This window comes from Rhinopithecus roxellana, chromosome 7, assembly GCF_007565055.1.
Source record: "Rhinopithecus roxellana isolate Shanxi Qingling chromosome 7, ASM756505v1, whole genome shotgun sequence".
NCBI classification, from domain to species: domain Eukaryota; kingdom Metazoa; phylum Chordata; class Mammalia; order Primates; family Cercopithecidae; genus Rhinopithecus; species Rhinopithecus roxellana.
In genome coordinates, this window is record NC_044555.1 from 92,688,129 (window position 1) to 92,694,405 (window position 6,277).

Consider the following 6,277-nt stretch of genomic DNA (forward strand, 5'->3'; position numbering starts at 1 on the left):
TGACCCTCCCGGTCCCGCCCCCTGTCACTTGCCAACCAGAATCTTTCCCGCCTTGTCTAAGTCCTCTCAGGCCAGCCTTGGCAGGAGGCTCCTGGGATTGGCTCACTGCCCTCCCCACCTTAGGGTGTCCTCAGAGACAGACTCTTATTCCCTCAGTAAGGAGACAGACTCTTATTCTCTCAGCAGCCAGACCCTCACCTCCCCTCAGCCACAACCACCTCAGAGGCCACCGACTTCACCATCGTCACCTCAGCCTAGTCGCCACTCCAGTCGAGACACTGACTGGCGTCATGTCTGCCACAGGGGATCAAGACCCGATCCAAGAGGACCAGGAGGGCCCAGTGAGCCAGGAGAGAGCACAGGCCGAGGCGGGAGGTGACCGGGAGGCTGGTGACTCTGGCCCCGACAGTGGCGACATGGTGCCCGTGGCCGAGGTGGCCGGAGTCACAGGGCCCACGAGAGGCCTCAGGGAGGAGGAGGGTGAGCAGGCGGCAGGTTTGGCCACAGCCCCTGGGGTCAGGAACCCCGAGGAAGACTCGGAGATCAGGATAGTAGTGGAGATGGTGGAGGAGGAGGAGGAGGAGGAGGGGGAGGAGGAGGAGGAAGAGGAGGAGGAGGACGAGGAAGAGAGGAACGAGGCGGGCAACTTTGACTTGGTCGTGGCCACCCATCGCTACCCCATAATAGGCTTTCGCGTGGAGTTTCTGGACATGGTCCAGTCCCTTCTCCACCGCATCTATCACAATGACCACATCCTGATCGGGATGCGTGGCGGCCGCCTGATGCAGAGGTCCCGCACTGCGGCGCCCAGTGGCTCAAATGAGCCCCCACTGTTGCTGGTGCGTGAGAGGCTGGGCGTGGGGGCCACGGGCCCTGAGGGCGAGGGCTTGGGCCTGCTCCAGGAGGCCGCGTCGGTCCCAGAGCCTGAGGTGCCAGCAGACTGGGCTGAGATGACCAGGGAGCCTGCAGAAGAGCCCACAGAGGAGGCCTCAGAGGAGCCCACAGAGGAGGCCACAGAGGAGGAGCTTTCAGAGGAGGCCGCAGAGGAACCGGCCACAGAGGAACCGGCTGCAGAGGAGGAGGCCACAGAGGAACCGGCCGCAGAGGAGGCTGCTGCCCCCGAGGGTGAGGAACGGGCTATCTGCAGTGGCGGGGAGGCAGGGACCCGTGCACCCGAGGGTTCTAGGCAGGGCCGCGGTGCATGCACAGCTGGTGAAGAGGGTGGTGAAGTGGGGGTCCGGGCCTCGGGTGGTGAAGTTTGGGTCAGGGCCCTCCTGAAACTTAAGGCCAAATGTGTCCCAATGAGTCGAAGCCCAATTCTCTAATGACCTCTATGGTTTTGAGAAAACATGCTGCCCTCTACCAACCTGTATTTAATAGGAGATCTGAGACCATCTATGCCATTTGGGGGGCCCACAGATGAATGGCCGGGTAGATAGGAGTTCAGGAGGGAGCTCAGCAGGAAACAGAAGGGACACCAGAAAGAAAAGAACAGGCAAATGGCAGACATCCTTTTTGGTTCTTAGCTTTTCGAAGTGTAAAGATTCTTGGAAAGTTGATCCCCAAATGATGAAGTGATACATTGGCCCTTGGTAAAAATGAAACATTCAGGGGGGTGAGGAACCAATGAGCTTCACCATAGAATTTGTCTTTTGAGGTAACAAATATTTTCCCAACAAAGTTCAGACCAAAACACTTGGAATGAGATCAGACACAATGATTCTAATCTCTTCTTCTCCAAAGAACTAGAAATAATCAGCAGCTGTGGGTGGGATATTTACTGGAAAAAAGGGAAATAGTGTCACTGTGGAAATGATCAAGCAGCAGCAACGTAAGGTCCATGGAACTGTTGTGAAAACAGGAAGATGGCCAGCTATTCCTTCCTTAGTTAAGTCTATCCTCCTGCTTTTCCTGAGGGTGGAGTACGGGAAGCCGCTGCTAGTTATAAATTGGGCTATATTTTCTGCGAATGTCGGGTCCCAACGTCTCTATTATTCTTCACTAAAGAAGTCACTAAACATCAGCATGAAAAGTGGGATGAAAAGGCCCAAGATGCTGCAGGCAAGGAAGAGAAAGAACAAGAAAAAGAAAGATGCGAAAAACAAGGTGAAGAACTCCAAAGGGACCTAGACGCAATAGAGGGGAAGCTGAGAAAATCCAGGTATCTGTGTATAGCTTTGAGAATCACTCAACTATTCCTGGCATTTACCTGTTACTGACAGTTTTATTTAAAAAAAAAAATTCCCAGTAAATTAATTAAGAAAATGTTTCAGTTTAAAACTTCAATTTAACTTACTTAAAATGTTACTAGAATATTCATGTACCTAGTAATATGAACTGCAGTGTGTTCTGAAATATACTTCATGGCTACTCGTTTGTTCATGTTGAGGTCTTTTGTCCTCTAGCTTCAGGACTACTAACAAGTGTCAAATGTATCAGATCTACTACCTAAGACCAATATTTGTGTAGAAAACAGTTGCCAGATGCAGCATCTAACTTTGTTGGGCCACACATTAGTTGGGCCTTTATTAGCCACAGAAATGCAGGCATTCATAGTAACTAGGAGGCAACTCAATGCCTTTTACAAAGTGACTACTTACAAATAGCAAAAAGCTAAGAATTTCAAGTAGGACCACATTTAATGACTAATACCTAAATATTTGTTTAGCTATATATCTTTGTATTTTATGTGACAAATGAAAAGAATGTGTGTAATTAAGTCTTAAGGCATATCTGTCTTTGAGTATATTTAAATGGTTAATATTTTTTCTTCTTTTTTTTTTTTTTTGCATTTTCACAGCTGTATATTTCATAACAGCTTCTTTCCCATATGGTAGATATAGAAACTAAGGGTCTGGGAGGGTAAGGGAGTATCATTTGTGGAACTAACACAGGCTGTTAAAGCTCGAGAGATTTATTTAAATCCCAAAATTGCCTCTCATATAAAAACAACAACAACAAGCTTTTCTGGTGCTAGGGAGACAAGGTTGGTGTGAGCATATGACTGGAACCATCAGTTCCACAAGCACCCTGATATCTAAGCTTGCGAGTTACAAAAGGAAAATGTGTTCTTCTCTACTTGTTTAAGATATAGCACACAAATGTTGCAGATATACACAGAGCTGGCCATTTTCTTCTATTTAGAAAGTCACTGGTGCTGCTTAATGTACCATTGTTTATTTTTTTCTCATTTCATTCCATAGTTGGGAAGAATAGAAAGAAGATGAAGAAAGAAGACTCTGCTGTTCATTGTTTTTATTTTATTTTATTCAGATGCCTGCGAGAATTTTAACACATATCATTCCAAAGTTCTTTACCTCAAAAGTGGTATCTAGTGACATCTAACTTCTATCTTTCACAAATATATCTGACAGTGTTTGTTCAAGTTAAAAATAAAAGTTTGTTTTAAATGAATAAATTGAAACACGGGGAGATTTTTCAATAAATAATTCTTGACTCAAATCTCTCTTTTACCTCTTTGTTTTGGCCCACCATACCTTCATTGAAAGGTATTACTTTCCACCATTTGGTAAGATTGTTTTAAATTCTTTTACTGCAGCCAAAAGTCAATTAAAATGTCAAGTTTAAAACCACTTTTGAAAAGAGAGAGATGGGGCTCAAGTCTTTAGAGCTGTGCTGTCTACTACCTTAGTCACTAGTAACGTTGTGGCCGCTGAGCGCTTGTAATATGGCTAGTCTGATTAATATGTCTGTAAGTGTGAAAATAATATTGCAAATCTTACTAATGACTTTCATGCTGATTACATGTTGAGATGATAATACTTGAATTAAAATGAAATATTAAAGTTTTTGTTGGTTTCTTTTTATTTTCTAATGTGGCTACTAGAACATTTAGAATTACCCATGTAGATCACATTATATGTCTATTGGGCAATACTGCTCTAGAGCACGGTTTTGAAGAAAACTTCGTGGATGACCCAGGTTGCCTAGAAGCCACATGGTATTGCTGAGCTTGGGCCCAGACTTTGATTTGGAGCAGTGGTTCTCAAAGTTTGGCCCCCAAGCAGTGTCATCAGCATTACCTGGGAATTCTCAGACTCCACCCAAGACCTACGGAATCTGAAAATCTAGGGTGGAGTCAGCAATCTGTGTTTTAACAAGCCCCCCCCAGGGGCTTCTGATGAACACTAAGGTTTGAGAACCACTGGTTTCAGGCAACAGAGGAAGAAGTTCAGCACCTCCTGTAGAGCCAGGGTTAATTCACTGGCTCCGGGCTGTTCAGGTAAACTGAAAGGGACAGCAAGGGATGGGCTGGGGAGGAGACTAGAATTCACAGGGGCTGAGGCCTAGGGGGAAAAATGCATAAAGGAAAAAGTCGGGTCCAAAAGGATACAAACATGATACCATGTATATGACTTCTAAGAAAACATGCAAATGATCACCATATATTGATTGTGGGTACATACAGAGAGACTAAAAGGTGTGCATGTAAGAGATGCATACAAGTGTAGCATACAGAAAGACAAGCACATTTGAGATGGTAGTTACCTCTCAGGGAAAGAAAGGGAGGGGCATTCTAGTGGAGAAGGCTCCACAGCAGGCATCAACTATATTTGTAATGTTACATTTCTTAAGCTGAATAGTAGATGCATGGATGTTTATAGTAATGTTTTCTACAATTTTGTGTAGGTCTGAAATATTTCTAAAGTGAGAAGGGGAAGGGGAGTAGTCCTTCCCACATCACTGGGGCAGAACTTACAGGAGGCTGAGAATTCTAGAACCCAACCTGGCCTTTGAGGTCATTATGAACGTACATTTGTCATGGAAGGAGATAAACCATTAAATAAAACATGCTGTATTTGTTTATTTAAATATTTCAAATATTTAGACATATGGGATATGGATCCCAAGTTAAACTCTTGTTCTAAACCCTGAACATGTTACATATGAACCAGGCTCAATATCTGGCCTATAAGTCCTTTCCCTTTCTCCCTCCATGCCACTTTGTTACCTGAACACAGTAGGGCCCCTTGCTTCTGAAAAGTGCTTGTTCCAGTAGCCCATCTTGCTATAGGACTTGGACTTTGTCCCTGACGCAGGCTAGAGTGCAACCACCAATCACCTTGTCTCTTCTGCTCCCCCCCACCACCACACCCCCTCTTTATTCTCCAGGTGTTCAAACCCAAAACCTCTTCAGTGGCCCTTCTCCCCCATACCAACTATCAGTGCGCACCTGAAAGCCATCAGCTTGGTCAGGCACACCTGCGTGGACTCCCTTTACTCTTAGCACCACCTCTTAAGAACATTTTACTTCTCTGACAACCTTCAGCTCTGAGTTGTCAATATCCTATTTGATTTCCCGTCCCATGTCACAGACAGAGATGGACTACAGAATACGCTTTATTAAATTTATTTGCTTTGCATATATCATAAATCAAAAAAGCTAAAGAAGTAGAAAACTTGTCAGAATGTGCCTTTAGGCATTTAAAAAGAACTTAATCTCTTCATTTAAAAACAGCTTTGTTGTTAACTGTGGAAAAGAAATTGTTATTGGAGAGTTCTCAGAGTGAGAATAACTGAATACAGGTTCACTGTGAAAAAAAGGAAGAGAGGTGTAACAGCTGTGTTGTTAATTGTGGAAAAGAAATTGTTATTGGAGAGTTCTCAGAGTGAGAATAACTGAATACAGGTTCGCTGTGAAAAAAAGGAAGAGAGGTGTAACAGCTGTGTTGTTAATTGTGGAAAAGAAATTTTTATTGGAGAGTTCTCAGAGTGAGAATAACTGAATACAGGTTCACTGTGAAAAAAAGGAAGAGAGGTGTAACAGCTGTGTTGTTAATTGTGGAAAAGAAATTGTTATTGGAGAGTTCTCAGAGTGAGAATAACTGAATACAGGTTGACTGTGAAAAAGGGAAGGGAGGTATAACAGCTAATCTACCAGGAGTACCCAGATAAAGGGCATCTACCTTAATATATTGTTCACTATGGGAATACAAAGGAAATAAAATTCACTCAATCAAAATAGCATTATCAAAATGGCAAAGGCACGGTATCAGGAAAAATAGATGTTATATAGAGAAAATGCAACATTTAGCATGTAATTGTACTGTGTCACATTATACCAGCATCAGCAAAACCCAGCACCAAGTGTTTAGCTCCGACACCTCACTACCTCTCTGGATTTTTTTGCATGGGGCAGCACCCCACTCAGAATATAAAGGCACAGTCAGATGTCCAGGTCTTCATTTCTGTTTAAGCAAAGCAGCACAGTGTAACAGAGGCAGGCACAGTGACAACTATACTGAGAAGTCACTTC

At 44.1% G+C, this 6,277-nt stretch overlaps 1 pseudogene; it reads left to right on the forward strand.

Moving 5' to 3' along the window:
- The first annotated feature begins 290 nt into the window (after window positions 1-290).
- On the forward strand, window positions 291-3,441 carry LOC104664109 (annotated as a pseudogene).
- Window positions 3,442-6,277: the final 2,836 nt, after the last annotated feature.